The 15741-nt window shown below is 47.4% G+C and overlaps 1 protein-coding gene across 2 annotated transcripts in view; it reads right to left on the reverse strand.

The window, feature by feature from the left end:
- The window catches only part of sec22c (SEC22 homolog C, vesicle trafficking protein), a 94414-nt gene extending 82457 nt beyond the window's left edge, over positions 1 to 11957 (reverse strand). For both annotated transcript variants that reach the window (XM_085987422.1, XM_085987421.1), the window contains exon 1: positions 11607 to 11957. The gene's annotated coding sequence lies outside the window, so the exon portion shown is untranslated. The remainder of the gene's footprint in view (positions 1 to 11606) is intronic.
- Positions 11958 to 15741: the final 3784 nt, after the last annotated feature.

Raw genomic sequence — 15741 nt, forward strand, 5'->3', positions numbered from 1 at the left:
TTGCGAGGCAAACGAAATAGCCGATGAGAAAAAGGCATCGGTACTGCTAAACTTAATGGGCACAAGAGCGTACGGCCTATTGCAGGACCTGATTGCTCCAGCCAAACCGAAGGCGAAGAGTTTTAACGAAATTGTTGCTATCCTACACCTGCACCGCTGCTGATAGCAGAAAGATTTAAATTCCACAGGAGAACTCAGCATAAAGATGAGAGCAATGCTGAGTACCTTACGGAACTATGCAAGCTATCAAAGCACTGCCAGTTCGGAGCAGGACTGGCCGATAACCTACGGGACAAATTTGTCTGTGGACTCCTGAGTGAAGGAACCCAGAAGAGGTTACTCTCAGAGAAAGAGCTGACGCTAGATAAGGCTTTCAGCGTGGCAGTATCGTACGAAGCAGCAGCCAGGGGAGCTGCGGAAATACAACAAAAGCCACGGGAATACGGCACCCACAAACTGACACGGGGATTTGCAAAATGTTATCGCTGCGGCAGAACAACCCATGACCAGAAGGACTGCTGGTCCAAGGACAAAATATGCAGGCAATGCGGAAAGATGGGACACATTGCACGAGTTTGCAGGTCTGGGAAGAAGACCAACGACAACAAAAAGGCTACTAAGGAACCGTACAGGAAAGTACAAAAGATGACGGACAGTAGTTCCGAAGATCAGATGAGCGATACTGAATCCGGGAACAAGAGACTAAGCTGTCTCAAACTTCACAACGTAATCGCAAAAGAGGATCACCGAACCATTTGGGTCACCCTCACGATAGCAGGGTCCCAAGTCAAAATGGAATTGGATACAGGATCAGCTCTAACCGTCATGAATCGATGAGACTACGAGCGGCTATTCTCACACATACCCTTGAGACATCCATTGTCTTGAGGACGTATACGGGGCAAAAAGTATACCCCAGAGGAAAAATAAGGGTGCCTGTCGAATACAACGGCAAGAAAATACGGAAATTGTATCTCTACATTCTGCAAGATGGTGGACCACCGTTATTGGGACGTGAATGGATCAGAAAGATAAGTTTAGACTGGCACTCCATTCAGGCACTGACCGTGGCTGGTAAAAAGGATGACGACGTCACTCCTGGACAATTGTCAACAATCTTAGCTGACGCCAAAGAGGTATTTCAACAAGAACTGGGCACTCTTAAAGGCGTAACCGCCTCGATAAAAATAGAGGAGAATGCAATTCCCAAGTTTTTCAAAGCAAGACCGGTACCATATGCAATTCGCCCAGCCGTCGAGGCAGAGCTGGAGAATCTGGAGAATGCAGGCGTGTTATCTATGGTAGACTGGAGCGTGAAGGCGACACCCATCGTTCCTGTCATGAAGAAAACGTTAAACAATAAGTCTGAGGAGCCAAGGAAGGTTCGTATCTGTGGGGACTTCAAAGGTGACGGTGAACCCAGTCCTGCACACAGTACAATATCCTCTTCCAAGGATAGAAGATATCTTTGCCTCGCTATCTGGAGGGAAGCGTTTTACAAAAATTGACCTAGCACAAGCATATTTGCAGATGGAGGTTGAAGAATCCTCTAGGAAGTATCTCACGATAAACACTCACAAAGGTCTTTACCAGTATCATCGACTGGTATTCGGAGTAGCATCAGCTCCGGCGATATGGCAAAGAGCGATGGAACAAGTCCTGCAAGGGATTCCGGGGACTCAGTGTTACTTGGACGACATCCTAGTGACAGGTGAAGATGACAGTGAACACCTTAACAACCTAGAACAGGTGCTCACTAGACTACATGAACATGGGCTACGAGCCAACCGCCCCAAGTGCGAGTTTTTTAAGAAACAGATATCGTATTGTGGCCACGTGATTGATGAAGAGGGGTTACATAAGTCCCCTGACAAAATTGAAGCGGTTGTTAAGGCCCCAGCACCTGAAAATGTGTCGCAACTGAGGTCATTCCTCGGATTGGTGAATTACTACCATAAGTTCTTACCGAATTTGTCCACAATTCTGCACCCACCGAACGCCCCACTACGAACGGGAGTAGCATGGCAATGGAGCAATGACTGTAAGTGGGCCTTTCAGAAGAGTAAGGACCTAATCACCAAGAGAAGTATTGGCTCACTACAACCCATCACTACCGATAAGACTGGCGTGTGATGCATCTCCCTACGGCATTGGGGCGGTACTGTCACATAAATTCCTTGATGGGTTAGAGAGGCCGATAGCTTTTGCGTCACGTTCGTTAACTTCGGCCGAGCGTAACTACGCCCAGATTGACCGAGAGGCCCTCAGCCTAGTGTGGGGGGTGAAGAAGTTCAATCACTACCTGCACGGTCAAAAATTTACTCTACTAACTGATCATCAACCTCTTGTCTCCATTTTCAACCCTCAGAAGGGCGTACCGATAATGACAGCACAACGGCTACAGAGGTGGTCCCTTTTCCTAGGGGCACACCAATATGACATCGAGTACAAAGGAACTAAACAGCATGGGAATGCTGATGGATTGTCGCGCCTACCGTTGCCAACGGTGGAAGAAGAACTTGCAGTGGATCCAATGGAGATATTCCACTCGACCATAGTCGAATGTCTCCCTGTGACGATGTGGTAAACCACTTTTATCGTTCACTATCGTTACACTATAGTTATCACTGTTATATCGTTACTCTATGGTTATCACTGTTCACACTGTTGTATCACTATACGAGGTCGCCTCTTGTCACGCTGCTATACCTGGGCTGACCACTGCTGACTCCGCCCATGACTCCACCTACCTGCCCAGGTATAAAGGTAGTCGACTGGCTGGCATTCCTCCTTGTTGTATCCGATCACCCACGAGGGTGGGCTCTGTTATTTAGCCAATAAAAACCTATAGTTACTTTCTTAACTCGTCGCTTTTCATTGGATGAATTGATAGGTATATCAGACGAATGCAAGCATAGAAAAGGAAACACGGAATGACCCGACACTATCCCGGGTCTATGATTTAACGGTGAAGGGATGGCCAGCACATGGCGAACCACTGCTGCCAGCATTTTCGCCGAGAAGAGAACAGCTGTCAGTGTGCAGAGGAACCTTGATGTGTGGATCCAGAGTAGTAATTCCACCTAAGTTGACGGATAGAGTGCTCAATGAGCTTCATGAGGGTCATCTGGGTGGGGTAAAAATGAAGAACTTAGCCAGAGCGTTTGTGTGGTGGCCGGGAATCGATAGAGAAATCGAAGAGATGACCAAGAGCTGTACAGGATGCCAGAAGATCCAAAACGCCCCACAAGCTCCTCTACATCCATGGGAGTGGCCCTCATTTCCATGGCAAAGGGTGCACATTGATTTTGCTGGTCCCTTCATGGACTCGATGTTTTTAATTGCGGTGGATGCACAAAGTGGCCAGAGGTAATAAAAATGTCCTCAACCACCACAGAAAAAACTATCACAGTCTTACGAACTATATTCGCCAGGAATGGGCTGCCTGAACAGATTTGCTCTGACAATGGACCACAGTTTGTGTCTGAAGAGTTCCGGAGGTTCTTAAAGAACAATGGTGTTAAGCATTACACATCCGCCCCATATCATCCAGCCACTAATGGATTGGCCGAGAGGTTTGTTCAAACATTCAAGAGGGCTATCAAGGCAATGTGTAATGAAGATATACCCCTACAACACAAGGTGGACAACTTCTTGTTTGCCTACCGGAATGCGACACATGCGGTTACCAACCAAACTCCAGCCATGATGTTCTTCAATCGAAGACTACGATGCCGCTTGGATCTGGTTAAGCCGAACATCAGAAGAGATGTGGAGAACAGGCAGTTTCAGAATATGAATGAAAGACCGACCAGGAGTTTTAAGATAGGTCAACCAGTGTTGGCCCGGAACTACTGCACAGAGAAATGGCAGCCAGGAACGATTTGTACACGGCAAGGACCTCTCATGTATACTGTGGACGTTGGAGAGAACATTGTAAGACGCCATGCTGACCAGATTCTAGAGTCACTGGAAAACATCAACTCCACACCACGCTCTGATACACCTGGCGATGAAACCGACGTACCAATTGCATCTACCGCAGAATCGGTGATATTGGAAGCAGATGAACCAAACGACATTGATCCCGACTCAACCTTGCCAGAAGAACCTGATACCCCAAAGAGGCGTTATCCAGACAGAATCAGGAAGCCTCCTCAAAGACTGAACTTATAATTGTGGTGTGGAGATGCCGGAGTTGGACTGGGGTGGACAAATGTAAAAAGTCACACAACACCAGGTTATAGTCCAACAGCTTTATTTGAAATCACAAGCTTTCGGAGCGCTGCTCCTTCTTCAGGTGAAGAAGGAGCAGCGCTCCGAAAGCTTGTGATTTCAAATAAAGCTGTTGGACTATAACCTGGTGTTGTGTGACTTTTTACTTTTGAACTTATAATTGCTTAACCTCAACCAATGTATCTAGCAACCGTAATTGTGATTGTAATTAGTTATCATTTAGTTGTTAAATGAATGTTATGTACTGTTTATCTAAAAGGGGAGGAATTGTTGTGTATGTACCTTTAAGGGAATAACTGGTCTCAGACTGCAGTACCGGCAGTGACCACCCCTGTATAAAAGGCGCTAGCAGCCCTCTGTAGTTTCAGTTTCCCAATTGTCTCCATTCAGTAAAGACTTGTTATGATCAACTCCTGCTGTCCGTGTCTCAATTATACACGGACATAATAAGTGCCCTTTACAAAGGCCCATTAAAAAGTGTTTCTTCCTCCTCCTCCATCTCCATGCTGCCAAGGGGACCCACACTTTCTGCACATCTGCAATTTTCAGAGATGGCATGTAGAGGAGGCCTAAACAAACAATTACTAGTGCTGCAACCATTGCACAAATTTCATGATGCCAGAAAAATTTAAGTTTAGCTGTCTTTACATTTCAACTTGAACATAAAACCAGAACCTCAGTTAATCCATCAGAGGACATGACGTGCATCCCAAGGGGGAGTAAATTCAAAACTAATCTGTGGAACCATTATTTCAGTGAGCGAGTGGTCAATCTATGGAACAGTAACAGTCTCTCAGTCTAGAGAGAGAGGGGGGGAGAGGGAGGGAGAGTCAGTCAACCACTGCATTATCATTGTATCATGTGACTACCAGGATGGTAGACTGTGAACTCAATAGACCCTGGCCTTTTTCTTTAAATCTAGCAATTCCGATGTTATCATCTGACCCCAAAAATAGGGAATTCTGATTATTTAGCTTTTCTTCATCAGCAGTGCACGAGAATGTCAGCCTAAATTATGCATTCATGTCTGCTGTGGGACTCGACTCTCAACCTTCTGACCCAAGGCAAGAATGCTACCAACTGAAGCAAGCTTACACTCCACGCTATATCTTAGTAATAGCTAGTCATTCAATTAAAAATAAATCAGGTATATAACACAACACTTTAATTACACTCCTACACACTACCACTGTAAATTTAAATCAATAAAGGGACATACAGTAGATACCATATATTTTTAAGCAAGTAGAAACCAGACAGTAGCTTATGAGATGCACAAAGTGTTATGTCCCAGATGCTTTACAATGAGCTGACAGTAGGTATATTGCACGACTGTTGATAGCTTCCCTTCTGTGTAAACCCACCACTTCATTAACATAACTAGTGTACTGTGGACAGCATTCCTGTTTCGCACGGTCACACCACAAAATCCCAGACTGCCTCTAATTCGCAGCTTAAAAGAACAAATACGGCAAGGGGTAACAGAGCTATCAGTACATGGGAAAGCATGGACCAAGGCCCCACCATGGGATTTTCTAAATTCATCAAATCACCTTACAGAAATATATTTAACGTTTTGCCTTAACTGCCTTTCACAACCTCAGGACGCCCCAAAAGCGCTTTACAACCAATGAAGTATTTTTGAAGTGCAGTCACTGTTGTACAGGAAACTTCTTTTTAATCCGGCACCGACGGGACCGACGTGGTGCCAGTTCATCAAAAATTCCAGATAACCGAAAGCTATAGTAAAAGATACGGAGAGCTGAGAGCTCCGTATAAAGCAACAAACCCTGTTGCTTAGCAACAGGTTCAGAACAATGGCCACAAGTTCCAAGCGTCTCTGTAGCTCAGCAACAGCTGCAGCCACACCCTTGCACAGCAACAGATCGAGGAAGGCAAGTACAATATGTAGTAAAACTTACCTGAACCTACTCCTGAATTTTGCCGGTTAACCGGAGATTTCCGGTTATTTTTAGGTGCCGGTAAATCGAAAGTTTCCTGTATTGTAGGAAACGGAGCAGCCAAGTTGCACACAGCAAGCTCCCACAAACAGCAATGAAACAAATGACCAGGTCATGTTTGTGATATTGGTTGAGGGAGAAATATTGTCCAAGGAGACCAGCGAGAGCTCTCCTGCTCCTCTTCAAAATAGTCATGGTGTGGAGATGCCGGAGTTGGACTGGGGTGGACAAATGTAAGAAATCACACAACACCAGGTTATAGTCCAACAGCTTTATTTGAAATCACAAGCTTTCGGAGCGCTGCTCCTTCTTCAGGTGAAGTGGAGAAATGCATAAAGACACAGCTTATATAGTCAGAGAATCATGTCAGATGTTTACAGGTAACCTTTCCAACTGCCATTTATCACACCTCGGCAGAGAGATAATCACAGCAGTCAAAGGTGTGAATGGTGTCCAAACAGGTCAGTCAGGGAAACATTACATCAAAGAACAATGAGGTGGGGTCACAAGGGGTCAAATATTGCAGATGCTGGGGTCTGTATGAAAAACAAAAAAAGACAAAAAACATTTTTTTTGGCTGGAAATCACAGCAGGTCCGGCCGCATCTGTGTAGAGAGAACAAGCCAATGTCGACTCGAGTCTGGATGACCCTGCATCAGGTGGGGTTACATGTAGCATGACATGAACCCAAGATCTCGGTTAAGGCCGTCCTCATGGGTGCGGAACTTGGCTATCAGTTTCTGCTCGACGATTTTGCGTTGTCGTGTGTCTCGAAGGCCTTCTTACAGAAGCTCAGCACCCACGGACCAGTTGAACCAGGAACACTCCTCGCCACGATGGACGTCTCGGCACTCTACACCAGTATCCCCCACGATGACGGCATCGCTGCGACAGCCTCAGTACTCAACACCAACAACAGCCAATCTCCAGATGCCATCCTACAACTCATCCGCTTCATCCTTGACCACAATGTCTTCACCTTCGACAACCAGTTCTTTACCCAAACACACGGAACAGCCATGGGGACCAAATTCGCACCCCAATACGCAAACATCTTCATGCACAAGTTCGAGCAAGACTTCTTCGCTGCACAGGATCTCCAACCAACGCTATACACCAGATACATCGACGACATTTTCTTCCTATGGACCCACGGCGAAGAATCACTGAAAAGACTACACGATAACATCAACAAGTTCCATCCCACCATCAAACTCACCATGGACTACTCCTCAGAATCAGTCTCATTCCTGGACACACGAATCTCCATCAAAGACGGACACCTCAGCACTTCACTCTACCGCAAGCCCACGGACAACCTCACGATGCTTCACTTCTCCAGCTTCCACCCTAACCACGTTAAAGAAGCCATCCCCTATGGACAAGCCCTGCGAATACACAGGATCTGCTCAGACGAGGAGGAACGCGATGGACACCTACAGACACTGAAAGACGCCCTTGTAAGAACGGGATATGACGCTCGACTCGTCGATCGACAGTTCCGACGGGCCACAGCAAAAAATCGCATAGACCTCCTCAGAAGACAAACACGGGACACAACCAACAGAGTACCCTTCGTCGTCCAGTACTTCCCCGGGGCGGAGAAACTACGCCATGTTCTTCGCAGCCTTCAACATGTCATCGATGACGACGAACACCTCGCTAAGGCCATCCCCACGCCTCCACTACTCGCTTTCAAACAGCCGCCTAACCTCAAACAGACCATCGTTCGCAGCAAATTACCCAGCTTTCAGGAGAACAGCGACCACGACACCACACAACCCTGCCACAGCAACCTCTGCAAGACATGCCAGATCATCAACACAGATACCATCATCACACGTGAGGACACCACCCACCAGGTACATGGTACATACTCATGTGACTCGGCCAACGTTGTCTACCTCATACGTTGCAGGAAAGGATGCCCCGGAGCATGGTACATCGGCGAGACCATGCAGACACTGCGACAACGGATGAACGGACACCGCGCAACAATCACCAGGCAGGAGTGTTCCCTCCCAGTCGGGGAACACTTCAGCAGTCAAGGACATTCAGCCTCCGATCTTCGGGTAAGCATTCTCCAAGGTGGCCTTCGAGACACATGACAACGCAAAATCGTCGAGCAGAAACTGATAGCCAAGTTCCGCACCCATGAGGACGGCCTTAACCGAGATCTTGGGTTCATGTCACGCTACATGTAACCCCACCTGATGCAGGGTCATCCAGACTCGAGTCGACATTGGCTTGTTCTCTCGACACAGATGCGGCCGGACCTGCTGTGATTTCCAGCCAAAAAAAAAAAATGTTTTTTGTCTTTTTTTGTTTTTCATACAGACCCCAGCATCTGCAATATTTGACCCCTTGTGACCCCACCTCATTGTTCTTTGATGTAATGTTTCCCTGACTGACCTGTTTGGGCACCATTCACACCTTTGACTGCTGTGATTATCTCTCTGCCGAGGTGTGATAAATGGCAGTTGGAAAGGTTACCTGTAAACATCTGACATGATTCTCTGACTATATAAGCTGTGTCTTTATGCATTTCTCCACTTCACCTGAAGAAGGAGCAGCGCTCCGAAAGCTTGTGATTTCAAATAAAGCTGTTGGACTATAACCTGGTGTTGTGTGATTTCTTACACTTCAAAATAGTGCCAGGGGATCTTTTAGACCCACCATAGGGGGCAGGTGAGGCCTCGGTTTAACGTCTCATCCGAAAGACGGCACCTCCGACAGTGCAGCACTCCCTCAGTACTTCACTGGGGATGTCGGCCTGGATTATGCGCTCAAGTCTCTGGAGTGGGACACGGAGGAGAGAGTGCAACCACTGAGCTAATCCTGGACAGTGACTTTCTATCGATATTCTCATCAGAACAAGAACCATCAAGTTACACATGCAGGTTGTTGAAAACATGTCATTATTATGCGACCAATGTTCCCTCTAATATTTTTGGATGCATGGCCCCTTTTACAGACTGCGCGGCACATTCAGGCACGTTATAATTTCCACGCTTGCGCGGTTTTTCCATTTAAAAGCCGGCGACCTGCGCGAGACCTCCAGACCACTGCGCAGCTTAACGGGAGCATTGTGTGTGACAATCGTTAAGAATACTCTCCTCGAAACACTCCTCGCCCTGTGCGCTCTACCCATTTGGTCAGAACCGAAGCCTTTCGGAGGGGCGGCTCTGCTTCGCCCTTTTAAAGTTTTTAGTCCAGCTTTCTCCACAGTCTAGACAAACATTGAAAATCATTTTCCAACAGTGACATATTCATATCAGGAGACATTACTGCATTTCAATTGCAGAGTGCATCACTACGATAATATGGCAACTCAGTACTGCACTGGAGTGTCAGTCCACATTTACGCTCAAAGTCTCTGGAGTGGGACTTCAGCACAAAAATCTAGGCGGTCAGTCCAGTGCCGTGCCCAGGGAGTGCTGCACAGTCAGAGGTGCCGTCTTTCGGATGAGACGGTAAACCAACGCCCGTGTGCCATTTCTGGTGGACCTAAAAGATCCCACAGCATTACTAGAAGAGCAGGTGAGTGCGCCCAGATGTAATGGCCAATATTTATCCCTCAACCAATATCACTAAAACAGATTATCTTACATAGGATATATGGCACAGAAACAGGTAATCCGTGCCGGTGTTCATGCTCCACTCGAGCCTCCTCCCGTCTTTCCTCATCCAAATCTATCAGCATAACCTTCTATTCCCTTCTCCCATATATGCTTATCTAGCCTCCCCTTAAACGCATCTATACTATTCGCCTCAACCACTCCCTGTGGTAGCGAGTTCCACATTCTCACCACTTCTCTGGGTAAAGAAAGAAAGACTTGCATTTCTATAGCGCCTTTCACGACCAGCGGACATCTCAAAGCGCTTTACAGCCAATGAAATACTTTTTGAAGTGTAGCCGCTGTTGTAATGTGGGAAACACAGCAGCCAATTTGTGCACAGCAAGCTCCCACAAACAGCAACGTGATAATGTTTTTTAGTGATGTTGATTGAGGGATAAATATTGGCCAGGACACTGGGGAGAACTCCCCTGCTCTTCTTCAAAATAGTGCCATGGGATCCTTTACACCCACCTGAGAGCGCAGACGGGGCCTCGGTTTAACGTCTCATCCGAAAGACAGCACCTCCGACAGTGCAACATTCCCTCAGCACTGCACTGGAGTGGTCAGCCTAGATTTTTGTGCTCAAGTCCCTGGAGTGGAACTTGAACCCACAACCTTCTGACTCGGAGGCGAGTGTGCTACCAACTGAACCACAGCTGACAAAGAAGTTTCTTCTGAATTCCCTATTGGATTTCTTAGTGACTATCTTATATTGATGGCCTCTTCCCCACAAGTGGAAACATTCTCCCTGTATCCACTCTATCAAAACTTTTCATAATTTTAAAGACCTCTATTAGGTCACCCCTCAGCCTTTTTTAATCCTTTCCTGATATGTATACCCTCGCATTTCTGGTATCCTCCTTTTAAATCTTCCCTGCACCCTCTCCAGTGCCTCTATATCCTTTTTATAATAAGTGCTGTCTAACCAAGGTTCGATACAGGTTCAGCATAACTTCCCTACTTTTCAATTCTATACCTCTAGAAATAAACCCTAGTGCTTGATTTGCTTTTTTTATGGCCTTGCTAACCTGTGTCACAACTTTTAGTGCTTTGTGTATTTGTACTCCGAGATCCCTTTGTTCCTCTACCCCACCTAGACTCGCACCCTCCAAGTAATAAGTGACCTCCCTATTGTTCCTACCAAAATGTAATACCTCAGTTATCTGTGTTGAACTTCATTTGCCAATTATTTGCCCATTCTGCAAATTTATTGATGTCCTCCTGTAATTTGTTGCAGTCCTCCTCAGTATTGACTATCCCCCAAATTTGGTGTTCCCGCAAATTTAGAAATTGTGTTTTTGATTCCAAAGTCTAAATCGGTAATATAAATTGTGAACAACAGTGGTCCCAGCACTGATCCTTGTGGAACACCACTACTCGCCCTTTACCCCTACTCTCGGTTTTGTGTCTTGAAGCCAGCTAGCTACCTATTCTGCTACTTGTCCCCTGACTCTGTATTCTCTGACCTTGTTCATCAGTCTATTATGGGGTACCTTACCAAAGGCCTTTTTGCAGCTTGCTGTGCAAACAGTGCTGCCACGTTTCCTACAACAGTGACTACACTGCCAAAGTACTTCAGGAGAGGGCTGTGCAAACCACTGTAGAAATGCAAGTTCGTTTGCATGGAGTACTATTCCAGGTCTTTTTCTTTCCAACCCCCTCCCCTTCCCTGCAGAAAAACCACAATCAATGGTGGAGTCTCATCAATCCAGGAACACCGATAAGGCGGACATTTTACGCAATCACCTTTCCCCGCTGGCCCAATATGCTATTATTTGATCAATCTCACCTGGTACTTCTTACTGGAAGCCCATTGCAGCTGCGCATGCGCCGTGCGGTCTCGGCGCCCTGCGCATGCGCCGCCAATGCATGCTGGAGGTTGTAGTTTTGCTGCCGGCCGATGGCGGATGTCTCTGGCCTGCTTCACTCAGAGCACCAAACGCAAGCAAACCAAATCGTTATTGCCTGTGCCGTTCCTTACGAGGGTGTAACCCTTGAGCAATATCTCCCACCACCCTGACAATAACGCATCCGGCCTTCCTATTTACGGTCTTTGAATTCCTTCCAAAACAAATATGGCTGCTTTTCACTTCATGAGCGGACACGCTCCTCTCGCGGGAACCCCTGCTGAGGGAGAGGGAGAGTGAGGGGGGAGTGGTGATTTCCAGGGCCCCGCCCCCATCCCGCGCAAGTGCTCGCGAGATCTGGGTCGCCCCGCCCCCCTCGCTTGGTGGCCGTGGCTTTTCCGCTGGTGACGGTCGGAACTCAGCGCGCGCCGTCAAAGCACGCGGGAAATTTAAACCCAAGAGGCTGTGCAGGGAGAGGAGGAGGAGACTCAGAAATAGGAGCAGGAGTCGGCCATTTGGCCCCTCCAGCCTGCTCCGCCATTCAATAAGATCAGGGCTGATCTTCTACCTCAACTCCACTTTGCTGCACTATCCCCTGATTCCCTTAATATTCAAAAATCTATCGATCTCTGTCTTGAATGTACTCAACAACTGAGCCTCCACAGCCCTCTGGGGCAGAGAATTCCAAAGATTCACCACCCTCTGAGTGAAGAAATTTCTCCTCATCTCAGTCCGAAATGGCCGACCCCTTATTCTGAGACTGTGACCCCTGGCTCTAGACTCCCCAGCCAGGGGAAACATCCTCCCTGCATCTACCCTGTCAAGCCCTGTAAGAATTTTGTATGTTTCATTGAGATCACCTCTCATTCTTCTAAACTCTAGAGAATATAGGCCTAGTCTACTCAATCTCTCCTCATAGGACAATCCCCCCATCCCAGGAATCAGTCTGGTGAACCTTCGTTGCAGTCATAGAGACATAGAAGATAGGAGCAGGAGTAGGCCATTCAGCCCCTCGAGCCTGCTCCGCCATTCAATGTGATCATGGCTGATCCTCCAAATTCAGTACCCGGTCCCTGCATTCTCCCCATACCCCTTGATCCCTTTAGCCTTAAGAAATATATCCAACTCCTTCTTGAATATATTTAATGAATTGGCCTCTACTGCCTTCTGTGGTAGAGAATTCCACAGGTTCACCACTCTCTGGGTGAAGAAATTCCTCCTCATTTCTGTCCTAAATGGCTTACCCCTTATCCTTAGACTGTGACCCCTGGTTCTGGACTCCCCGACCATCGGGAACATCCTTCCTGCATCTAGTCTGTCCAGTCCTGTCAGAATTTTATAAGTTTCAATGAGTCCCTCTATGGCAAGTACAGGAAACTCTTTGGTATCTAACACCGGCATGTTGCCGGTTGATTAAAAATTCCTGATGAGGGAGAGGGTTATCTACCGAGGCTATTTTTAATCAAAATCAAATCAAATCAACTTTTATTGTCATTGTTAGTGCACAAGTGCAGTACAACGAAATGTAGGCTTGCGGCTCCCAAGAGTGTACAATTTGGATTAGGACACTTAAACATTCAACATACATTTATACATTTGGCTTGTAGTATATTAGCATAAATATGACCATAATAAAGTGCATTGGCAGATGTGCAGGCTTTAGTGTTTATTTGTGGGGTTCAGTAGGATGACAGCCCTGGGAAAGAAGCTGTTCCTAAATCTGGTCGTACGGATGCGAATGCATCTGTAGCGTCTTCCAGATGGTAGGAGGACGAACAGACTGTGGCTGGGGTGGGTAGGGTCTTTGATGATGGACCGTGCCCTCCGTAGGCAGCGTTTCTGATATATATGCTCTATGGTCGGTAGCCGGGTGCCGGTAATGCGTTGGGCAGTTTTGACTACCCGCTGCAGGGCTTTCCGGTCATGGGAGCTACAGCTGCCATACCATACCGTGATACAGTTTGTCAGGATGCTCTCTATAGTGCAGCGGTAGAAGTTAGAGAGGATCAGGGGTGACAGATTACATCCCTTCAGCCTCCTCAAGAAATATAGGCGCTGCTGGGCCTTCTTCACCAGAGAGGAGGTGTTGAGGGACCAGGAGAGGTCTTCCGTGATGTGGACTCCGAGGAACTTAAAGCTGGCCACCCTTTCCACCTCCGCCCCATTGATGTGGATGGGGGTGTGACTTCCGCCTTTGGACTTCCTGAAGTCCACGATTATTTCCTTTGTTTTCTTGGTGTTAAGGGCCAGGTTGTTGTCGGCGCACCACTTCACGAGATGCTGGACCTCCTCCCTGTAGGCTGACTCATCGTTGTTGGTGATCTGGCCTACTACCGTGGTGTCATCTGCAAACTTGATGATGGTGTTGGAACCATTAACAGCCACACAGTCGTGGGTGAAGAGGGAGTAGAGGAGGGGGCTCAGCACACATCCTTGTGGGGCCCCCGTGTTCAGGGTCGGGGGGGGAGGTGTGGTTACCTAATTTGACAGACTGGGGTCTGTTTGTTAGGAAGTCCAGGGTCCAGTTGCAGAGGGAAGTGTTCAGGCCAAGAGTTTGGAGTTTGGTGGCCAGCTTGTTGGGGACGATAGTGTTGAATGCTGAGCTGTAGTCTATAAACAACATTCTGATGTAGGTCTCCTTACCATCTAGGTGATTCAGTGCCGAGTGTAGAGCAGTTGTGATTGCATCCTCCGTTGATCTGTTTGCACGATAGGCAAACTGGTGTTGGTCAAGGGAGGCAGGAACACTGGCTTTGATGTGGGCTAAGACCAGTCTCTCGAAACACTTCATTATGATGGGTGTGAGTGCGACAGGTCGATAGTCGTTCAGACACGTCACAGCCGCTTGTTTAGGCACAGGAATGATGGTGGCGGTCTTGAAGCATGTAGGGACTACTGCCTAGGCCAATGACAGATTGAAGATGGCGGTGAAGACATCAGCCAGCTGATCAGCACATTCCTTGAGTACTCGTCCAGGGATGCTATCCGGTCCAGCAGCCTTTCGTGTGTTCACTCTGCGTAGAGTGCTCCTTACGTCGGAGGTCGACAGAGTGAGCACCTGGTCTTCCGGGGGTGGCAAGGCTTTGGTAGCCGGCTCCTTGTTGTCCCTGTCGAAGCGAGCGTAGAAGTTGTTAAGCTCCTCCGGAAGGGAGGCGTCGCTGACCGGGGGACTGGTGTTTTTGCCCTTGTAGTCAGTGATGGACTGGATGCCTTGCCACATGCGCCGGGGGTCCGAGTTGTTGCGGAAGTGATCCTCTATCCGCAGTGTCTGTTTCCTTTTGGCAAACAAAAATTTAAAAATCAAGAAATGCGCAGTATACAGTAATTGCGTACTCACCTACAGAATGTTGTGTTAAATGGATGGTGGAAGATGCTTGATTAAGTACAGTACTGCCAGTTGAGGGTAATCCATAACTCTTTAATTACTTAACAGTAAAACAAAACTTATACAGTAAACAGAAAAATGGCGGATCGGAAGAGACTACCGGCAGCGCGGGAGAGTCAGACTCCTGTTATTGAGGTGTTCGGACTTCCGACAACACCAAGAAGCCAAGTAGTGGCAGTTTGGAGAACTACCCCCACTGACGAACTCGGCCACCGCAGAAGACTCGGACTCGGCAACCTTTCCGGTTATTGAGGTGTTGTTTTCGGAGTATGAATTTTGCTGGTTAATAGAGAATTCCGGATATTTAGATGCCGTTTAAACGAGAGTTTCCTGTATATCCTTCCTTAAGTCACTATGTTCAGAAGATTGAGAAATTTTGTCAATACTCTACTGGAAGAGGGCTAATTTCAATCAGTTGAAACAAGGTATCTGGCCCAGGTGGATTGGAATCAAATATTGGCAGATTAAAAATGAGCAATGGGAGGCTTTCAAAGCACAAAAATCCAGGCTGACACTCCAGGGCAGTACTGAGGGAGTGCTGCACTGTCGGAGGAGTGCCATCTTTTGGATAAGACATTAAACTGAGGCCCCATCTGCCCTCTCAGGTGCACGTAAAAGATCCCACGGCACTATTTTTAAGATCAGGGGAGTTCTCCTGCCCGGTGACCTGGGACAATATTTATCCCTCACTC

This window comes from Somniosus microcephalus, chromosome 5, assembly GCF_052327205.1.
Source record: "Somniosus microcephalus isolate GS21.2 chromosome 5, FLI_Smic_1.0, whole genome shotgun sequence".
NCBI classification, from domain to species: Eukaryota; Metazoa; Chordata; class Chondrichthyes; order Squaliformes; family Somniosidae; genus Somniosus; species Somniosus microcephalus.